Source organism: Paroedura picta, chromosome 3, assembly GCF_049243985.1.
Source record: "Paroedura picta isolate Pp20150507F chromosome 3, Ppicta_v3.0, whole genome shotgun sequence".
NCBI lineage: Eukaryota > Metazoa > Chordata > Lepidosauria > Squamata > Gekkonidae > Paroedura > Paroedura picta.
The window spans coordinates 21,258,053-21,279,256 of NC_135371.1; the positions used below are offsets into that span (position 1 = coordinate 21,258,053).

General features: G+C 46.6%; 1 protein-coding gene across 3 annotated transcripts in view; it reads right to left on the reverse strand.

Moving 5' to 3' along the window:
- PRICKLE2 (prickle planar cell polarity protein 2) overlaps nucleotides 1–21,204 on the reverse strand; it is a 319,076-nt gene that overhangs the window by 109,518 nt on the left and 188,354 nt on the right. Inside the window, exon 1 of one of the 3 annotated variants that reach the window (XM_077325063.1) lies at nucleotides 13,300–13,996. The exons of the other annotated variants lie outside the window; for them this stretch is intronic. The gene's annotated coding sequence lies outside the window, so the exon portion shown is untranslated. Of the gene's footprint in view, nucleotides 1–13,299; nucleotides 13,997–21,204 lie in introns of those variants that run through there. 3 annotated transcript variants of the gene reach the window in all.

Below are 21,204 nucleotides of genomic sequence, written 5' to 3' on the forward strand. Positions count from 1 at the left end.
TTTTGCTCAATAACAATCCAGCGGTAAAAAGGTCGCCTAGTCAGAGGAATTTGTGTGCTTAGAGGCATTTTTTTTCTTTATGGGCCGCACACATTTCACTGTTGTTTATTTGAGTTGAGCAGCTCATAGAGCCACAGTATTTGCTAGATTTTAGTGAACCCAGGGTCCGTTTTTCCTCATTTTTCTATGCTCCCTATCACCACTTTTCCCTGTTTATGCTCCCCTCAACAAAAAAACCCTCTATTCACCCTGGCCTTAATTTGAGGCCTGTGTTCTCAGGGCTCAGCTCCAGAACCTTTTTCAGTGCTGGGACCCAAAGACTCAAAGAAACAGCAGGAAGGAGTCTGGCTGTGAGTATAGGTAGGATGTCTGTTTTGCACCACTGAGGAATCACAGCTAGCTGCCACTTTTGGAGGAAGAGTTCCTAACCCAGATTTTCATGATTTCCAAGTGGGTTCTGGCATCTCCCATGCTCTGCCTGTAAGGTGCAAGGGGAAGAAATTCAGGACACATTTGTGAAGCTGTGATTCCTTCTCTAGTTGGCACATTCAGGTCTCCCTTCCTCTCCTTCCAAGCTGGCTCCTAGAAATTATGACTGGCTCCCAAGCTTATGGGATATCTATAGAATGCCAGGCTGCCAGCCTCCAGGTGGAGGATTCCAGTTCTCCTGGTATTACACTAGATCTCCAAACTACAGAGATCAGTCCCTATGAAGAAAATGGCAGCTGCAGAAGACAGACTCTATCCCATTCCTACTGGCCTTCCGCGTCTTTTCAAACTCTGCCCTCCCCAGGTTCTGCTTCCAAATCTCTGAGAATTCCCTAGCCTAAATGGCCCTCTGAGTAAAAAGCAGACAATAAAGTTTAAAACTTGGCTTAAAAACCAGGGTGAACAGATTTTTTTCAGCCTAAAGTTAAGGCCACAACACTGACGTGTGCCAATATGACATTCTACCATCCAAGCAAAACTGTGGTTTTACCATAGAATTTTGCTTGTACCCTAGAACAGTACGCCGACATCATGTTAGCCATGCAACAACACTTCTGGGTATTTGCTAGAAGTGATCACTGTGCCTTTGGTGCACCACTACTTTTTTGATTAACACCCCCCCCTCCCCCGTGTGTTAGCAGGCAGCAAACGGGGATGACAGGAAGTCTTTCACAAGATTTTACCATTGAGAAATCCCTGAAACATTTTTCAAACTTCAAGAAACCCCAGAAATGGTGTGACCGTGCAGAATATTGTTGGGAAGCATAGCTGTGTACATGCCCACCCAGAGCCTCCCTCCTTCCCACCCCCTCCATGCCCATCACTGAACATTTTGGGAGGAAGGGGGCAGATTATATGGTCATGTCACAGCAAATGATTAATAAATTGATTAAAATGTATTTTTAAATTAACTCAGGGAACCCTTCCAGGGACGTCACGGGACACTGATTGAGGAAGCCTGCCCTGACTCAAGGACTTTAAGACATGTACCAGGTAAGGTGTCATTCACTTCACCAAAAAAGTGATTGACATTCTAACAATGAAGGGCCACAATGGAAATGGTCTTGTCCCTGGTCACTACATGTCTTATTTCTGCAGGCAGGAACACGGTATATTAAGGGGAGATCTGCAGCTGTCCTTTGATTTAACACTAAGCTGACTTCTAGCACAGTCATTGTTAGTCCTCTGTCAAAACTATTTTTGTTCTTGACTAATTTATTTGGAATGATAAGCATTCTTAATATTATTTAACACATGTTACACAGACTCTTCTTTAAAATACAGACAAATCACAGCTAGTAATAATAGATTGCACTGACCTTGATGGACCAGTGGTCTAATTCAATATAAGGTAGCTTCATAATACCCCCCCCCCCGATTGCCTTAATGAATCAGACTGTGTATATACGAGAATTTTAAGTTGTTTGAATGTTTTAAATAATTACCACTTTTTTTGTTCGGATAAGGCAAGGTATGCACATGTAGAATACATGGCTGCCACTCTGAACGCATTCCTTCAGCAGCATCAATACACAACTAAATCTAATTGGCTACATTGTGTTGAGACAGCATCCCACAATCTATGCAAGGTAGTGGTTGTTCATGGCTGGAGCACAATCCAGTGGTCAGAAGCACCAAAAAAGCACCATGCTATAGAAACTGGAGAAACAAGGGAAGCAAGCAGGAACAAATACAAGTAAACCTTCACACAAGGCAGGGGAACACGGAGGACAGACTAATTTCTGCTCTAATTGTTTTCTAAACAAACTACTCCCTGCCAGAAAACCAAAATGGATAAAGCTTTGGGAGAGCCCTGATCAGGGAGGGAAGATGGCACGGCATAACCCGATCTTAGTCAGATCTTGAAAGCTAAGCATGTCAGTACTTGGAAGGGAGACCCCCCCAAGGTAGACTCTGCAGGGCAAGCCTATTGCCCTGCACCTTTGCTTCTCACTTGCCTTCAAGAACCCTTGCTAGGATCACCGTAGGACCGATGTGACACACAACACAGAGCCTTGGTCAACAGTAATCCACAAAATGTAATTGAAGATATATAATTCTGGAAGAAGACTCAAAGCCTCTCAAGAGTTGCCATGATGAAAATCCTCCTAGTTACAGAAAATCTTGTCTGTACACATAAAGGTGGGTATGGGGCAGCAGACTGCCACCTTGTGGGTATCCTGGTGATGGAAGGTGCTGTCAAGTCACAGCTGACTCGTAGGTATGTTAGATAAACATTCACCAGTAGTCAATGACTCCCTTCGCTTTTTTTTTGGGGGGGGGGGGGTGTTACACCTAAGTGAAGCTGATCCTCAGTATCATGGCTGAAGAACAAAACAAAGGCAAGACTTTACTCTCAAGGCAATCAGTATTTTAGCATCTCTCAATCTCTAAAAAGAGCCCTGAGGATGGTTCACAGCACAGCTTATCTTTTCTCCATTACCTCCGTGGGAGTGAACTTGATAAAATTGCATCAGACAGAAACACTATTAGGCTGAGATTGCAGGGCAGAGCAAATAGAATTTCCCAGCTCCCAGTACGAGGGAGCACGCTTCCTGAAATGCTGATGTGCAACACAAAGAAAAGAAAGGGGGGGGGAAGAGGATATAGATGATTGTGCCACTGCGCTTTAATAAACAAGATTTGCATACATTGGAATGTAATCCTTTAACTCTCAGTGGCAACATATTCCACTCTGTTTGCAAAGGCATCTTGCTGCGGAGTCCATTTCATAAATACTGCCACACATTTAGGCAGCTTCCTTTTCTAATATACATCCTGGGGAGGGGGGTTGAGGAATGGCCCAGGTTACAGACTCTCCTTTCTCCAAATCCTGCAGATGCTTCCGTAGCTGAGAAATCGCATTCTGTGGCACACAACTGGTGGACACAGCCAAATTTCTCCACAACCTGTCCTGGCCATTGTGATGATATACCGGCATGCATCTGAACATGACCAGAGGTTACCCATCACAAGGAACACCTGGTGGCGAGGAAATATCAAGAGATACTGGACTCCAGATTATGACACGAGGCAATCCATTCCAACAGAAACATTCTACTAAGAAAATTAATGACTGGACCAGAGCTAAAACCCGAAACTAGACCAAGGCCACCCTATTTTCTGTTTGCGTTCAGTAAACTTGACTTACTGCAGTTGGGTTGCTTGCATGAGGCGTTCATTAGCCAAGTGAACAGCAAAGAGACTAACAAAGAAACCTTCCCAAACTAGGGTAGGCTTTCTCAACCAGGGTTTCATGAAACCCTGGGGTTTCCTGATGACTTTTGGAAGGATTTCCCAAATGGGTGGGAGTTAATTAATTCTGTTTATATATTTTTTAAAAATTATAAACATGAATTGGGTGATGTGACCCTATGTGGACATGTCAACCTGCCCCGCCCCCTCCCCAAATGGCCATTGATGGGCCTAGAAGAGGATGGGCCCTGGGTGGGCGTGTCCACAGCTCTGCTTCCCAACCATATTCTGCAGGATCGCACCGCTCCTGGGGTTTCTCAAAGCCTGACGACTGTCTCAGGGGTTTCTCAATGGTAAAAGAAGTTGAGAAAGGCTGATCTAGAGGCTTCTATTATTCAGTAATACCACCGTATCTCTTTTTTAAAAAAACGCTTATCACTACGAAGAGATTAAAACTAATCTTTTGACCATTCCATAATTTTCCATGGAATATAACCTATAAAAACACCGTTTGCACTCAGACATCAGATAAACAAGCATACCTCTCTTTTTATAGATTCCTTTATTCTATTTATAGGTTTCTACAGATTGTTCTATGTATAGATTTCTGTAAGGTTAAACTCCATCGTGCTGCAGCAGTTCTAAATGTTCACAGATATTTACAATCTGTGGTGTCTCTAAATTCCCACAAGTCTGAAATGGGGGCAGGGGGTCCAGAAACACCATGAGGACAATGATGTCATCTTCCATTCCGGTGGGCATAAAAGTCTTTCAGTTGATGGAAGTATCTCTTAAGCATATTCTGCCCCCCAGACCTGAAGAAGGTTGATACAACTCTCGAATCTCTTCTGATTTTTCACTTCTTTGTTTACCATTATAGAGAATAATGTAAGCATACTTGGAGGCTCTTGAACAAGGTTTGAGTCCAGTTTACAACCAGCAAGGTTTTATTCAAGGTATAAGCTTTCATGTGCATGCACACTTCTTCCGATAGTGCAAGTTATTTTTAAATTTGTTCACTATGTCCCCCCTTGGAATCTTACCCAAACAAAGGGGGACCTTACAAACCCAGATTCAAGTGGGTAGCCGTGTTGGTCTGAACTAGCACAATAAAATCAGAGTCCAGTGGCACCTTTAAGACCAACAAAGGTTTATTCAAGGCGTGAGCTTTCGAGTGCAAGGTCTGAGGAACAGTGCTTGCACTCAAAAGCTCACGCCTGGAATAAATCTTTGTTGGTCTCAAAGGTGCTACTGGACTCTGATTTTATTGTGCTTATAAACCCAGCTTGTTATTTCTCTTTTATTTATGTTTGGTCCCTGGATCTGCGAAAAATCTTCATTATGCTGTACATTATGCTGTACATTTAAGTAGAGGGTGGGCAGTAAATTAACATCTTCATTATACTCCATGTTAATTAACTGCCCACCGACTACCTATATGTAATGGTTGAGGAAACTCTGTTTCACTGTATCTGATGGAGTGTGCATGCACGCAAAAGCTTATACCTTGAATCAAACTTAGTTGGTCTTAAAGGCAGCACTGGACTCAAACTTCGTTCTGCTACATCAGACCAACACGGCTGCCCACTTGAACTGGAAGATCTTGTAATTCTTGCCAGGTTTTGTTTCTAGGCAAGAAGGCTATTTGCATTTAATTCAGGGATGGGGCATCCTGTCGTCCCCTCCCCTATAATCATTCATGCCCATACTCCCTGGACTGGGTAGTTCTAAGCTTTGAAAATGCCAAGATTAACTGTAACGGCTTTATTCAAACCAGTGCTGGGTCAGAGGCGGAAACCACATCTAATGCCTCCAATCACAGTCGGGTTACGCAGCTTGTGACGGTTCATAAAACCCCCATTAACCAGGTTGTACAACTGGGCCTTTCCTTGGGGGAAAGTGGTGGTGTCCAGGAAGCCTTCCGAAGTTTCAAAGAGACGGGCGGTTGCGCATGAAGCTGTAACTTCGCAACTGACCCCCCACAAAAGACGCTGTGAACGATTCGCAGGCAGGACCTACCAGGTGAATGGGGCTCCAATAAATATGTGTTTACTTAAACGGATTATCACTGCCAGGTTGATGCCAGATGCTACACTGTGGTCACAGAACAGTACAAACAAAGTCATTCCTTTGGAGACCTGCATGAATGAAAGGGTCTGAGGTGTCAGCAATGGGTACCGCTCAGCTGCCAGGAAGTCTGTGGGATGTGGCAGTCTGCCCAGCGGAATACGGTGCCAAGAACTCCCCAAACAACGGCCATGCGGACTGCCTGGCCTGTTCTCAGTACTTTGAATCCTGACAGGCGACTGGGTTGCAATAGCAGGCCGTTACCATTCATGTCAGATAGGCGGAAGGAGAATTGACTTTTGCAGATTCCCTGGGGAGCCTGACATGCACCATGCAATCCAGTTTCAAACTTATTAAGGAACTGGTCCTTTGTACCTCCAAGTTCATCGCTGTGAACCGACCAGGGTCGTTACAGTTTTCACACATCGATTCAGCCGCATCAGATAAAGCCCCTGAGAGAACATTTCGCTTGGATCTATAGGGGGCAGGGTCATTTCATTACCACGGCTCTGTGTTATCGATCCCGCAGGCACAACAACTCTCTGTACGCTTTATCCATGATAGTTGTTTATACAGCGCCGATTTGGCAACATGCAGAAGTTTAGATTTGTTCAAACACTTATTTGCGTTCTAGCAGGCCAAACTATGAGGGGACACAGTGAATCAGTTTCACAATGTGAGCTTGGAAAAGCATGACTTACAATGTTAGAATTATGTATTTATTTATTTCTTCCCATTTCTCACCCGCCACTCCTGGCAACACCAGCTTGTGGCAGCTTATGACATTTAAAAATGCAGTTACAGTATAGAAACCACCTTAAAAAACAGTAACTAAGATCAACACTACTGAATCAACACTATTGAATAAAACATTAATCAGCCAGCAGCAATCAACAATCAGCAGCATTAAAACCCGGAAGAGCAAAACTATGAAAGAGAAACTAAAATGGAGTCACGTGAGACAGTATGGTGAAGTGGTTAGCGTTTCCGGATGGTGTCTGGGAGACCATGGTTCAAATTCCGACTCTGCCAGGATGTTCAGTGGGTAACCTTGGCTGAATCACTCTCTCTTCATGCAACTCAGCTCACACAACAGTGTTGTCAGGTTATCAAGTTGCCAGGTCTCTCTCCCTCATTGGCTGGGGATGGAGAGGTAGGGTTGCCAGATCCAGGCTGGCAAATTCCTGGAGATTTGGGGGTGGAGCTTGGAAGGGATCTGAATCTTAATAGGGTACATTGCCATTAGACTCCACCCATTTTCTCCAGGGGGGGGCTGATCTCTGTAGTCTGGAGATGAGCTGCAATTTCCGGGGATTCCCAGGTCCCAAGTGGAGGCTGGCATCCATCAGGTTAACATGAGCCCCTTTGCAGATAGACAGGCAAGACTGGTAGTGGTAGAGGTCAATGACAAGCCAACATGGGACTAATGAAGCAATTTCTACTCCAGGGGGCTGCACTGTCCATGAGACAGCAAACTTGCAAGATAGAGGTGCTCAGTTCAGGCCCTATAGGTAGAAGCTCAGGTTTCCTCCTTGGCACTGAGTGCTTTATGCCAGCTTTGCCTAATCTGCCAGGCTGCAGTTTCTCAGTGAAGTGAGAGCTGACAGTAATTCACATTCAGATCGCATCTGTGGTCTGTAGTGGTGACTTTTCAAAAGCTTGACACAACACAAAATGCTTCAGTCCAGGTATTGTCAGGGTTTGGACCCAGTAGTGAAAGATCTGTACTGTCTGCTAGGGTTGCCAACTCCAGATTGGGAAAGACCTGGAGATTTTTGAGGCATGGAGCCTGAGAGGTTTGGAGGCCTACAATGCTTTAGAGTCCACCTTCCAAAGTGGTTATTTTCTCCAAGAGAACTGATCTCTGTCAGGGAGGGATCTCCCACCATCACCTGGAGACTGTCAATCCTATTGTCTTACTATCCATGTCCAGATGGAATTCAAAGCCCTGATTCTTTTTCAATAGCGGTGGCATCCTGTCTACAGAATGCTTCCCCCTTGGACCTTCTGTCTGGAGCATGCTCCTTTGACTTTTACCAAGGCATTCTTAATTTTCATAATCCAAGTTATTTTCTTGACCACCCTTTTCGTTATTTTAATATACCGCTGTTTTGAATACATTTTCTGGCCTGTGTGTTATTTTGTATTGTTTTATTTCTTCTGGTCTGTTTCCTAGTGTTTGTGCTCATTTCAGTAATGACTCTTTCCTCTATTTATTGTTTTAATGCTGGGTTTAGTTCTTTTCTTTTTTGCACTGCTCGCCTGGGTAGGTTTTCTTTTTCTTTTTATAATCTTACTGCCGTGTAATTATTTTAATGGTTGTTAATGATTTATAATTGCATTTTGTTTTACCATTATTGTGAGTTATTTCCAGGAGCAGCTACCCTAGGGCCAGTTTTTGGTTGGTTCCCAACTGCTCCCAGCCTAGTCAACACGGCAAGGGGAGTATGTTTTGCAGAGAGGAGATGTAAAAGGAACCGCGCATCCTCACCTGGCTAGCCAAAGTATTAAGGCCAAATCTACTCCTGTCCAGAAGAGTTAATTCACCAGTTCACCGAACCAACCTCCATATAATTTTCAAACAAAGCAGGACTTTGGTTTCATACCCGATTACAGCAATAACCTCAAAAATACAAAGTGCTGGAGAAAAGATCATGAAGCACATGGTAACTGGTATGAGCCTCGGATTCATTCGTGTAAGTTTGTTCTCATGTCTTCTGAATTCATCTTTCTCCCCAAGCTTCACTTAGAATCTTAAGATTTGTTTGTTTGTTTATCCCATGTGCATCCAGTTTGTTCTCCAAAAAGCTCAGGATGCTGGGCATGACCTTTAAACATTTTTGTTTCACAACAACACTATGAGGTAGGTTGTGCGGAGAGAAAGCCAGTGGTCCAAATTTACACAGTGAATTTCGTGGCCAAGTGTGGACTGTAATTTGACCATCCACAGTGTATGGCCAGAAACCTATCCCCACTAAGTCTAACTCAGTTCAGTCCTAAACTTAGAGTCGCCAGACCAATCTTTATTTATTTATTTATTATTTGGATTTATTACCTGCCACTCTCGGCAAGCTGGCTCATGGTGGGGTTCAAGGTAAAAACAGTACAATCCCCTAAAGTCCCTAAAACCAATAATTAAAATACAAACGTGGCAACCAACCCACCCCCTACCCCCTACTGGGAGTCAGGGAACAGCTGAACACCACAGGTGACACATGGTGGAATACTCCTCCTTTGGGGGGGGGGGGGCGGCATAGATCTTCTCTTCATCCTGGCCTCAACCATAGACCTAGTGGAAGAGGTCCATTTTGCAGGGCCCGCAGGTCCTCCGGGAGCTCATTCCACCAGGTCGGGGCCACCAGGTTGGGGCCACGACCGAAAAGGCCCTGGCAAACAATTGGAAACTGGGTGGGGGGACACGGAGGAAGAAGAATAAGAAGAGCTGGCTTTTATACCCCACTTTTCACTATGCAAAGGAGTCTCAAAGTGGCTTACAACTGCCTTTCCTTCTCTCCCCACAACCGACACACTGTGAAACAGGTGGAGCTGAGAAAGCTCTGACAGAATTGCTCTGTGAGATCAGCTCTAACAGGACTGTGATTAGTCCTAGGTCACCCAGCACGTGGAGGAGGGTGGAATCAAACCCGGCTCTCCAGATCAGAAGCTGTCACTGTTAACCACTACACTAAGGAGCAGTCTTTGGCAACAGCATGGCATTGCTTCCAGGAAAAAGAAGTGATGTCATGGCTTTCTAGTCACCAGATACTCTATGTCAGGGATTCCAACCAGGGAGCCCTTGAGCTCTTCAGTGGCTCCTGGCCTTTCCCCTATATCCTGCCTTGAAGGACTTGGCCATAGTTCCAGTCTGGTTCTCAGGGCCTCAGAAATATTTCAGAGGCTCCTCCATGGTCAAAAGGATGTTCTAGGGTTCCATCAAAGTTTCCAGCAATTCCTAGGGAGGTATGGCACCACATCTGGAATTCCCCAAAAGTGTCATCACATTGTCAGCCTAATGGCCATTTGTTTTTTTCTCCCACCACTAAAAGCAGAGGGATTATGTCCATCCCCTCTGGGGACTGGCAACCCAATCCCAATAAGAGCTAAACCATTCTCAGATTTCAATGGATTTGGAGAAAAACCCACTTCCCATGTCTGTCTCAGTCCTGACGTATCTGTTTCTATTTGCATCGTCGCTCTATGCTTCAAGACAATAAAACAAGCTAGCAATTTCAGGGGCTAAATTGTGTTTTTGGACGCTGGGAATGACACGGATCAGGGCACGGAAATCACTCCCACTGTATTCTTCATGCCATCATGATCCACTGCATTCAATCCCTAGGCTGTTCCTTTGAGGGTTGTGACAGCAGGTTTCTGACGGGGCCAAGATCACGTTTTAACATGGAGGGATTATCCGAAACCAAAAGCACAATAATACAAATAGCCCAGAATGAATCTGGCTCTGCTCCCTTTTTGGCCAAGGGATACGAAGAGTCCCACATGGTCTGTTCCGACTGTAAATTCGAAATGCCTTTCGAAAATCAGTTCAGATGTCCTCTGCTGTGAATCCAATAACACTGCAACTGGCAACAGGAATGGGCGTCTTAGATTGTTTGTCCTCGCCACAGACGGCAAGCCACACATCCGCCGGCACCAGCAGCACGCCAAGATTCATGCCAGTGGAAGGAAAGTAAGATACCCCCTCACACGCACATGCAATGTTTGGCTAGTGCTAACACACAGGAAAGCCGATTCCTTTCATAGCGGGTAGTGGCAGCATCAGTTCCCCGCTTTCCACAGGCTGGGAAAAAACCAAGAAAAAGCCTAACCTTTGCAAACTCACCAGGCCTCCTCATATGTGCACATGGCTCCCCCTCCCTCCAGCCAAACCCCAGTCCCTGAAGTTACGCGCACAGGTCTTTAACGCAAATCGAAACAATCCCTAACAGCTTGCAGGCAATAAAATATTGTTCAAGTCGCCCAAATGCAAATAAAACGAGAGCCTTTTACTTTGTCTCCGGGGCTCTGACGCATCTCCTGAATATATGTATTTTAAAAACTGTTCTCCTGGTTTTGGCACGCTTGCCTCGGGATCTCTGAACGCCTAGAGTGGGAAGCGCTGTTGAGGGTTCCCACATGGCAGGGCCGAAAACACACCAGCCCAAGCGGCCTGCAAACTTCGCAGGAACTGTCAGGGACCTCACGGCTCCTCAAAACGCTTCATTCTATGCATTCAGCAGACACCGGCCTCTCCAGGGCCCTTTTTATTTTTCTCGAGGAGAGGAGGGATGGGAGCTTAAAAGAATGGCAGGTCTCAAAACACACCCTGTGTTTTTTTGATTCCGTAGCAGCTTGTAGAGCAGGGGAGCAATTTCAAAGGCTGTGGACTATCGTGTGTGGTTTTTAACGATGCAGTTCAGTCGCTCTCCAGCTCATTATCGGTTGCCTGAACAAAAAGAGGGATTCGGCCCGTACCTTGTTTCTGGACAGAAGCAGCATCTCCTTGGCTGCAGGACAGGTAGCACTATGCAGCCTTGCATGCAACCCCCCCCCCCTTTAAAAAAGATGACAGAGCAAGGGAACCATCCATCAGTTAACCACAGAAGGGAATCCAGGGTGCGGTGCAAACCTTTACAAAGTATACTCTTGCCACAGAATTTAAGCTGCAATGGTGTGCCAGGCATCAGCATTGTCAGAGCATGTGCCACACTGCGCTAGCCTGAACAGCAGCAAACTTGGAGTCTGCATAGCAACGCATACGGTCTGTCCCCCTATGGATTCATCGGCACTGGCACAAGTGAGTCAGGCAGTGGCAAAAATCAGGTGGGCAGGAGCAGCGCTGGATATGGCAGGGGATAAAGGACCTTGGTGGAAGCAGAGGACTACTACAGTTCCCAGCTGAAGGCACACAGCACCGCCCCTCCCACCAAGCCTCCCTGCCAATTACCGTAGCATTACTCCGCTTTCTCAAACCTATTTTAACATCTTCTCCGTTTCGTCGGGAATGTTTGCTTTGGCCATTCCGTTTGGAAATTATTTTGCAACTCCCTCGACCCGGGCCATTTCCCCCTCTAAACTAAAACTCCCCACCCCAAACGGACAAGCTTGAAGTCCACAGTTCTGAGCTCGCCCTTTATTTAAGTTAGAAAAGTGCGAGCCACGGGCAAAGCCTGCTGCGGGTTATTAGGAAGCTTTTGGGTCTTTTACATATGGCAATTAGGTGGAGCGTCCCCCGAGACAGGCTGGACTTGTCCATCTGCGAAAGCAATCAGGGGAAGAAAGGACAGTCAGTGTGTGTGCTTGCTGGAGACGGGCGCCAACTGCGTTTGAAGCCATCTCAACTGATTCGTTTGGTTAAGGGCAACACTTCCAACCCACTGCAAGCCTAGGAGGCAGAAGCCATCGTGCCAAAGGGGGGGGGGGAATCTCAAGAGGTTTGCAAACATGCTGCAGTGACCGATCCACAACACCCCTCTCCGCCGCCTATTTAGATCACCCTTCCAAATGACAGTGGGAGCTTCTGATAACCTCTCCTTAAAAGTACTCATGCACAAGAGGAAAGAATGACTGATTAAGGAGGAGTGATGGGTTAAGTGAGGGAGAGAAAGCCAACTGGAGGGGATAATCGCCCGCCAGGCTTTATCCTGCCTCCTGCTGATCCTTGGGAGGTGCCCAGAGGGTTGGCAAAGCTCAGCCACTCCAAGTACAAACGAAAGAACAAGTGGATTAAAGCCCCGACAGGGCCACGGGGGTCACGTTCACGGGGCTTCTCGCGGGTGGCCCTTCAAGGAAGCTTCAAGGCAAATGGGCAGGCAGACTACCTGAAGCTCCTTCAAGGATTGGGAGGAAAACAGAGGTGTGATCAGGCTGCCATGTGCTTCGCAGCCTTTGAAGCATCTGGGAAGGGCTGCACCAAAAGCCCATCGCACTAAAAATATCTCCTGCTGGAAGTCTGAGTCATCTTCAGCTGGCTTTGAAAACCCCCGAAGGTTTCAAGCACTCTCTGGCACAAGTGACCATGCAGTAAATTAACACCCACGGCTCTTTTCAAACCAGCTGATCGGGGAGGGCAATTATTTAAGGGGGCGGGGTGGGCTGTCCACTCACTTCAAGCACTCTTCCTTGGCTGCCTGAGCCTTTAAAAGCCCCAGCTGGCGATTCACTATTTTGGTGAAGTGCATCGCCGCCACCGCCGAGAACGTGAACAGGATGGGATGGGGCGAAAGCCCCTGCCCTTATAATAAAGTCTCTTGCAAGGCACTTAATCGCATTAAAGGCGCCTCTGCAAAAGATCGCCAGCCGAGATCCTCGGAGATGCCTACGGACTCCGGACCCCCTTAAGCAGCTCAGTCCAGGAGGCCCTTTCTTATTTCTTATTTATTTATTATTTAAATTTATATGCCGCCGTTCCCGATTGGGCTCCCGGCGGAAGCCCACAGGGCTTTCTTGCCACGTCTGCTTACCCCTGCGGGCGGCTCAGTCCCTGCCCAGAGACACGAGGCGCAACACCTGGCCGCGGACAAAAAGTGCCGCCAGAGGAGCGTGGCTTACCTGTCCCGGCCGATCCCGGGTCCGTCTCCGCGCCGCGCCCTCGGCTCCCCCCTTGCGGCCGGGTCAGTGGTGAGCCGCCTCTCCGGCGGGGCGCCTCGGCTCGCCACACGGCGGGCACCGCTGCCGCATCCTCAAGCGTGTCGCACTCCTTTGGCCCGGGCGCTGCCGGAGCCTGGCGGGGAAGGGGCGGCGGGCCAGCACCTTCCTGCCCGACGCGCACTCCTCCGGCCCCGGGTGGGACTCATCGGGCGGCTCGGGAGAGGAGGGCGAAGGAAAGAAGCCTCACGTCTGCCGCTGGGGCGCTCCGGCGGGCGGGCGAGCTTTCCCGTCGCCTCCCCTCCTCCGGACCCTGCTCCGGCCACGGACTTCGCTGTGCTCCGCTCCTCCTCCTCCTCCTCGGCTAGCAAGCCATCGCCTCGCCGCCAGCCGGCAAGCAGCGGCAGCAGCAGCGGCGGCGATGCGGGCGCTCCGAAGTGGCCGAGGCGGAGACCTTTAGCGCGCTCCAGGCAGCCCCAGCGCAGCCGCCCGGCTCGCCCGCCAGCCTCGGAGCCGCCGCCGCCGCTGTTGCAGTGCTCGCCTCTCCTGCATGCTAATGAGGCGGTGATGTCAGCAAGTCAAAGTCGCGGCCTCCGTCGGCGGACAGTTCGACAAATGGCGCGCTGGCCGGAGCCTCTCATTTATTTATATGCAAATCAGGCGGGAGGGAGAGAGAGGGGGGGGCGGCGGCGGCTTTGCAAAGCAAGGCACGGCAGGCAAGCCAGGCTCCCTCGTCCTCCTCCCCTCCGGTTTCTTTTTTTTTTTTACGGCCTCCTTTTCGGTTGCCAAGAGTTGCGGACGGGGGTGGAGGCGAGATGGAGGAATGAGAGCTGCCGCCTCTGGCCCACCCGCAGCCGAGTTGGGCGACTGGCTCGCCTCTCCAGGAGGAGGGTCCCTGCGCCACAGCTCGACCTTCTGACCCAGGCAGCAAGCAGCTTGGGCACCGAGCAGGCCTCAGCTTTGCCCAGCCAAACCAAGCCACGCTTCCCCCTGATAGCCGGAGTCCCCTGAGTGGCAGGGCCCAGAAGAGTCCAGTAAGGCAACCCTCCCCTGACACCTTTCTCATCTGATCACCTCAGGTTGGTAAGAGGGCCTGGCTAAAACTAGGGACTTGCCATTTCTGCACACAGCCGGAAGGGTGACAGTCACTTCTGGGCTGTCTTGTGTGCTACGGTGATGAAGAAGAGTTGTTTTTTATACCCCACTTTTCACTATCCAAAAGAGTCTCAAAGCAGCTTACAAACACCTTTTTCCATCCTCTCTCTACAACAGACACCCTGTGAGGTAGGTGAGGCTGAGAGAGCTCTGAGAGAACTGTGACTGGTCCAAGGTCACCCAGCTGGCTGTACATGGACAGTGGGGAATCAAGCCCAGTTCTAGGCTAGATTAAAGGCCACCGTTCTTAACTACCATGCTTGCCATGTTCAGTAGTCTGAATATTGAGCTTTGAATCCCTGCTCCACCATGGAAGTTTGCTGGGTGATCTTGGGTCAGTCATATAACCTCAGCCAACCCTACCATGCAGGGTTGTTGTGATGATAAAATGGAGGAGGGGAGAAGAACATAAGCCTCTTTGAGTCACTATGAGAGGGAAGGCAGAGAATAAATAGAAGTACATTTGCAAAGTAAGATAAAACTTGGAGGAAGTATTCCAAGTGCAAGATGGCAGGTACCACTTCTATGGATTTCTTACCAGGGCTCTGTGCTAGCTTGCTCTCATCATAAAAAGTCACATCTGTGCAATCTGAAGAAATTAATTGGTTTAGACTGGAGTAACTTTGCATAGGATTGTACAATAAGGTCTCCAAGGTAGTAATAACCGACAGTGCAATGTCAAAATTCACTTATACCATACCATCCCCATCATACAGAACACTTCTAAGACAGTTTTTTTAGTTTATAACAAAAATGGAGTCCAATAGCACCTTTAAGACCAACAAAAATTGATTCAAGGCGTGAGCTTTCGAGTGCAGGCACTCTTCCTCAGACTAAATGAACAACCATCATAAGTCTAGAGATATAAAGCAAAAGTAAAAATGTTTTACAGCCTCTCCAATTACAAGAGTCTTCCAATTCCAGTTTCCTTTTGTATTCTTTATTTCTCACTGGCTTTCAGAGACTGGGCTGGGCCAAGCCAGCAAATCCAGTGACCTGGAGAATACATGTAATTTATTCTCGTGACCTTTTCATCAACTAGACCCCCAAGTCTGATGGTTTTTATTTTTCAAGGGATGGATACATATCGCAGGCTCTTGGCAATATAGTCCATGAACGATGGAATAGTAATAAGAGAAATCCCCACCCACTCTGGCTAGAGGAACATGCTGAGGTAAATGCTTTTTGGTAGATCTCTTAAAGGTTAGCTTAACATCTTGAAATGTATACCCAAAATAGAACTTTGCTGGTCTTAAAGATGCCACTGGATTCAGACTTCTTTATAAAGAGCAAGGTTTACCAAGCGACTAGGACAAATCTTCAGGTGATATTATTTTGGATAGCTCCCCTGAAGTCAGCAGAATGAAACTGAGGTAGCTCTGCCAAGATTATGGAATGTAACATTAACAGTCAAATCTGTAAGGCCTTGTTTAGGTCTGGAATGGCTTTTGGGGTATAATAAATATCAACGGAATGTTTCATTAAAATGGCCGCTCCGGAACTCACAAGCCAGCAAAAGAACCAGATTTCGCTCCTGTAAATCTACATGCTCAGACGGTGGCCAGGTTACTGCTGGCTGTAGTTTTAAGAAAAAGAACACTCTCTGGTTCATTTGTATGAATTAATACATACAAGCTTTTGCAAATACAGAATTTGCATGTGGGTATATGTTATGGATGAGTTCGGGAAATTAAATGACTGGGTGATAGAGGTAAAAAAACCAACCGGCCAGTCTGCTTAAAACTAATCAGGTAACACTCCTGCTGGGTGGCCTTGAGAAATTCTAGCTGCTCACAGCTTAAATCCTATGGCCTGTTGTAAGAGCAATGAAGTCCACGGGATAAGGCTTAACTCTGCAGAATCTAAAGCCACAACTGGCAACGTTCTCCAGAGGCAGCTGGGCTGGGACCGGCCCTGGTCAAAGTGCCGGAGCAGCATCAGCAGAGAGAAAAACAAAACAGCTGCAGAACATCTGTGTGTGTGTGCATGTAGAAAAAGCAGCAAGACCACCGATGCAGGATCCTTTGAGCCTTTCATTTCAACTGAATGAGCCCATATTGTTATAACTTTGCCTATTGACAGGTTAGGTTGGGACATTCGTGATGTTTTGGGGGGTGTAGCCTGGGGAGGGTGGGATTTGTGGAAGAGAGAGACCTCAGAAGGGCGTTATGCCATTGAGTCCAAAGCAGCAATTTTCCCCAGTGGAACTGGTCTCTGTCATCTGGGGAACAGCTGTCGTAGCGGGAGATCTCCAGGTCCCACCTGGAGGATGGCAACCCAAGGGAGGGACATACTTGAGTTGTGGTGGTCCAAGTCACTGTTCACATTCCAGCAGTGCTCACATAATAAAGCTATAGGAACTCATTGGTTTCCTTCTTGTGAAAAGGGAATGTTGGGAGGATATGCAGTATAACAATGGAAAAGAACTTTTTACACTAAAAGTGCCATACAAATGTTGTGTAGTATGCCAGGTATAGTGGTAAGGATGCCCGACTAAATCCAGGAAAACCCAGCTTCCAACCCTCACTCTGCCGGGGAAGCTTGCTGGGCAACCAGGAGGCAATCCTCACGGCTTTATTGTGGGAACAAACTGAAGAAGAGGAGAGGAGAACCAAGTAAGCTGTTTGGGGTCCCATGGGGGAGAAAGCCAGGGTTGAAACGAAGTAAACAAACAAAGCAAACTAACAAATAAAGGATTGTGGGAGTTCCCAAAATGGCCAATGATGGGGCCTGGAGGGGGTGGGAAAGGGAGAGGCCCTGGGTGGGTGTGTACACAGCTCTGCTTCCCAAACATATTCTGCACTATGGTGTCACTTCCGGGGTTTCGCAACAGTAAAAAAAAGTTGAGATAGGCTACTAAAGAGGGAGCCTGCGTGCAAAGATTCAGTTCATGGTTAAAAGAAAGTGAAAAGGAGGGGGGGCGGGAGGAGAATCTGTATGGTTCTAGAATAACTGGACTGATAGCACTGATTGGTGGAATATGCCAGGCACACCACAGGCATTCTAAGTTTGACAGCCTCCATGTAGGGCCTGGAGGGTTCCTGGAATTATACAGCTTCTCAGGACAACTGAGATCAGTTCCCCTGGAGGAAATGGCTGGTTTGGAGGATGGACTCTGGCATTTGGACTCTTTGGCATGTGCACACACACACACACACACAGATTTCTATCAGTTTTCTTCACTGCAAAGGTGAGCTGCAGCCTGGTTAGAAACTGAGACTGCAGTGTTTAATCAGGATATCATGCAAGAATTTGATCCAGCCCCCTGAGTCTGCTTGCCAAACCCCGCAAATGATGTATTTTATAGCCAGGGTACATTAATAAAAATATGGAGGAAATGGGCCAAAGCTAAAGCAAACAAGAACTTCATGTTTGCAAAATCATAATTCAAAACAGAAACAAATTATAACTTGTTTAGTGCAACAATTTTCCTTGGAAACACTGCTGAAACCACAAGCATCAACTCGAACAATGGCTAACAATCATTTGATAGAACAATTTCTGGTCAGGACTCTGTTTATTAACAGCTGAATGAATAATTGCTTGGCGCTTTGTCTGCATTTGCCAAACCATAAAAAGGGTCAACTTAAATGATAAATTAGTTGCAATTACGTAACAATAAAATGCTCCATTTCAATGGGCAGCATGTCACAGGCATGATGTTCACTAGTATCTGCGCACAGAATAACAGTGAAATCTGAACCTATCCACTTCAGTGGACTTAGACTAGAGTAACTCCACATAAGAACGTGCTAGAAAGTCTTCCATTTCTTGGCAGCTTCAATCTTCACTTTTTAAAAATCTACAGATGGAATTAACATTCAACACTGATTTGTATTCTCACATTTTCAGTTTTGGGAAGCAACTTTCAGACACTGAAGGAAGAGGCTGTATCCAAACCATGCTGCTGACGTTCCAATTCTGGCATCAGCTTTGCACTTCAGCCCCTGACCACGAGCCCAGTACAAACACATTTTGAACCTCTTCCCATTCTAAATGTTTAGCAGATCAGATCCTATCTCTGGAAAAAGTACAGAGTTTCTTGCAAATCCCATCAATGCTTTCTGCCTCTGTGGACCAACACACCCTGTTGAGAACTTCTAGGAAAAGAACAATCAAAACAAATCAAAACCCAAAGCATTTAAACTGTTATTTGCAGTTACATTCAGTAAAATAGCATTGTGTTGCCATAAAAGGGATAGAGAATATGAATCAGCTTCCCTCAAAGATTACTGCCCCTTACCCATGGGAGAATTGCCCATGTGGCCTTTTCATGGGCAGCATGAACCTTTAAGGTGTACAGAAGGAGGTACCTGATAGTGGTGGAAAGAACCATCCCTTCATATTCATTGAACATGAAACCTTCTCTTCAGACATCATCCACACAATGTATCGAGAGTCTCACATTCTTGCAGTGCTCCCAATGTGTTCTCAATGTTTCGTGTGAACTGGGCAATGTAGACATTTTCCATGCATGTCTAGCTTCCTTATATAAGAAGCAGAAACTTGATCTTCCAGCGTTGTAGCTCCCCTGTATGGAAACTACATGTATATCAGAAAACCACTGTGTTTTACATGGAGCAGCTGTGAGGCAAATTGGGTGCATTACAGGAAGCTCATGCTTCTGATGCACATGGTCGGTGGTCTCCCTGCTTTCATGGGCATGAGTTCTGAAAAGGCCTTCTGCATAGTGCCCGTGGATGTACAAATGAACACGCATAAGATACTTTCTGTACAGCCATGGACTTTGAACAAGCATGGAGACAGTTGTATGTTTCAAGGAATACATAGCTCAGGGGAACAGAGTTTGTTCCCATGCATTCATCCTACAAGAGAGGAAGGGTTAGGTTACACAACACCATCAATGGTATAGGTTAATTATTGCTTGATTTTTCATAAATCTGAATGCTGGAGTCCATTCAAAATAAACAGGGTTCACAAACCTATGAAGCAAATTCATGAAGGAAAAGCCCATTCATGGTTACTTATCATGGGATGGAAACGGGTATGGACATGACGCCTGTGTTTTCATATAAACAGCTCCAGAGCAGATATGTCCCACATACCTGTGAGAGCCTGGGTGTCACTACTTTTATTTAAAGTATTTTTAAATGCAAGGCCTGAAGTTGGGTGACCTGAGCAGGTAGTCAAATACAAACTGACACCATCATCACAATTGTTCACAAAAGGCTGGACCAATTTTCCCAGCCCTTTTTGAAGCCAATTTAAGAAGAAGAAGAAGAAGAAGAAGAAGAAGAAGAAGAAGAAGAAGAAGAAGAAGAAGAAGAAGAAGAAGAAGAAGAAGAAGAAGAAGAAGAAGAAGAAGAAGAAGAAGAGTTGGTTCTTATATGCCGCTTTTCTCTACCTGAGGGAGGTTCAAAGTGGCTTACAATCTCCTTCCCTTTCCTCTCCCCACAACAGACACCCTGTGAGGTGGGTGAGGCTGAGAGAGCCCTGATATCACTGCTCAGTCAGAACAGTTTTATCAGTGCCATGGTGTGCCCAAGGTCACCCAGCTGGGGGAGTGCAGAATCGAACCCGGCATGCCAGATTAGAAGTCCGCACTCCTAACCACTACACCAAACTGTCCCTCTCTTTTACAGAAGAGGAAAGAGGAATTAGAAAATGACCTTCTCCCTGTAACGGCATGTTGTTTGTCCACTGGGCAACTGATAACATGATCTTCCTGGCTTCTCCCCTTCCCTTACCCTGAACAAGCCAGGGACTGAAGAATTAATCTGGTGTAATAGTTAGAATGCTGGCTTACTCATTGTCTCACAGGTTTGTTGGGAGGGAGAAATGGGGTGAGGAAGACAATGACGTATGTACACTTAGGCTTAAAATATGACATACACATGGGGTTGTGGGAGCGGGGAGCGGGGAGCATGGTATAGCTTAAGAAGAGACACAAGGGTTGCCCTGAGACGCTCCACCACACAAAAATGGGAATGAATCCTCCTTTGTCCTATGTGGTGGTAGAAAATACCATCAAGTCACAGCTGACTTATGGTGACCTCATGGGGTTTTCAAGGCCAAAGACATTCAGAAACAGTTTGCTAATGGCCTGCCTCTGCATAACAACCCAAGGCTTCTTTGGTAGCTTCCCATCCAAATACTAATCAGAACCAACCTTGCTTAGCTTCTAAGAGATGATAAGATCAGGCGAGGCTGGGCCATCCAGGTCAGTGCAGATTGCAACCATCAAAGATGGTTGAACAACAAAGTCCTTATGGAGAAACCGGCAAAACTTGAGCTTTCCCAGAGCAGAAGGCCAGTGGATCTACAGACCGAACTGATTTAGCATTCAGAGTAAAGACTTCCTACTTGCCAAGAGGCCTTCTGTGGCTTATTTACTTTTCTGTAACACATCCAGTTGAGTCTGCTGTATTCTGATGTTGTTAACAGGTCAAATAACCAAGCGAAAGAACAATCCTAGGATTGTTAGCTACCTGTAAGTTACCCAATGGCAACATGAAAACATAGATCCTGTCCTCTTGTAATAATTCAGCAAAATAGCTTTATATAACCAGACAGAGAAACCAGTTGTTAGGTTGAAAAACAACAACAGACCATGCTGGTGTTAGAAGACGACATGTATTACCTATCAGTGCCTGCTAGCCTAATTTCTGACTCCTATATTTTGTTCCTGTTTAGATATATTAACAAACTGGGCTTCCCATGACACCCTTCCAAGTATATGATAGTAGCTTTGGT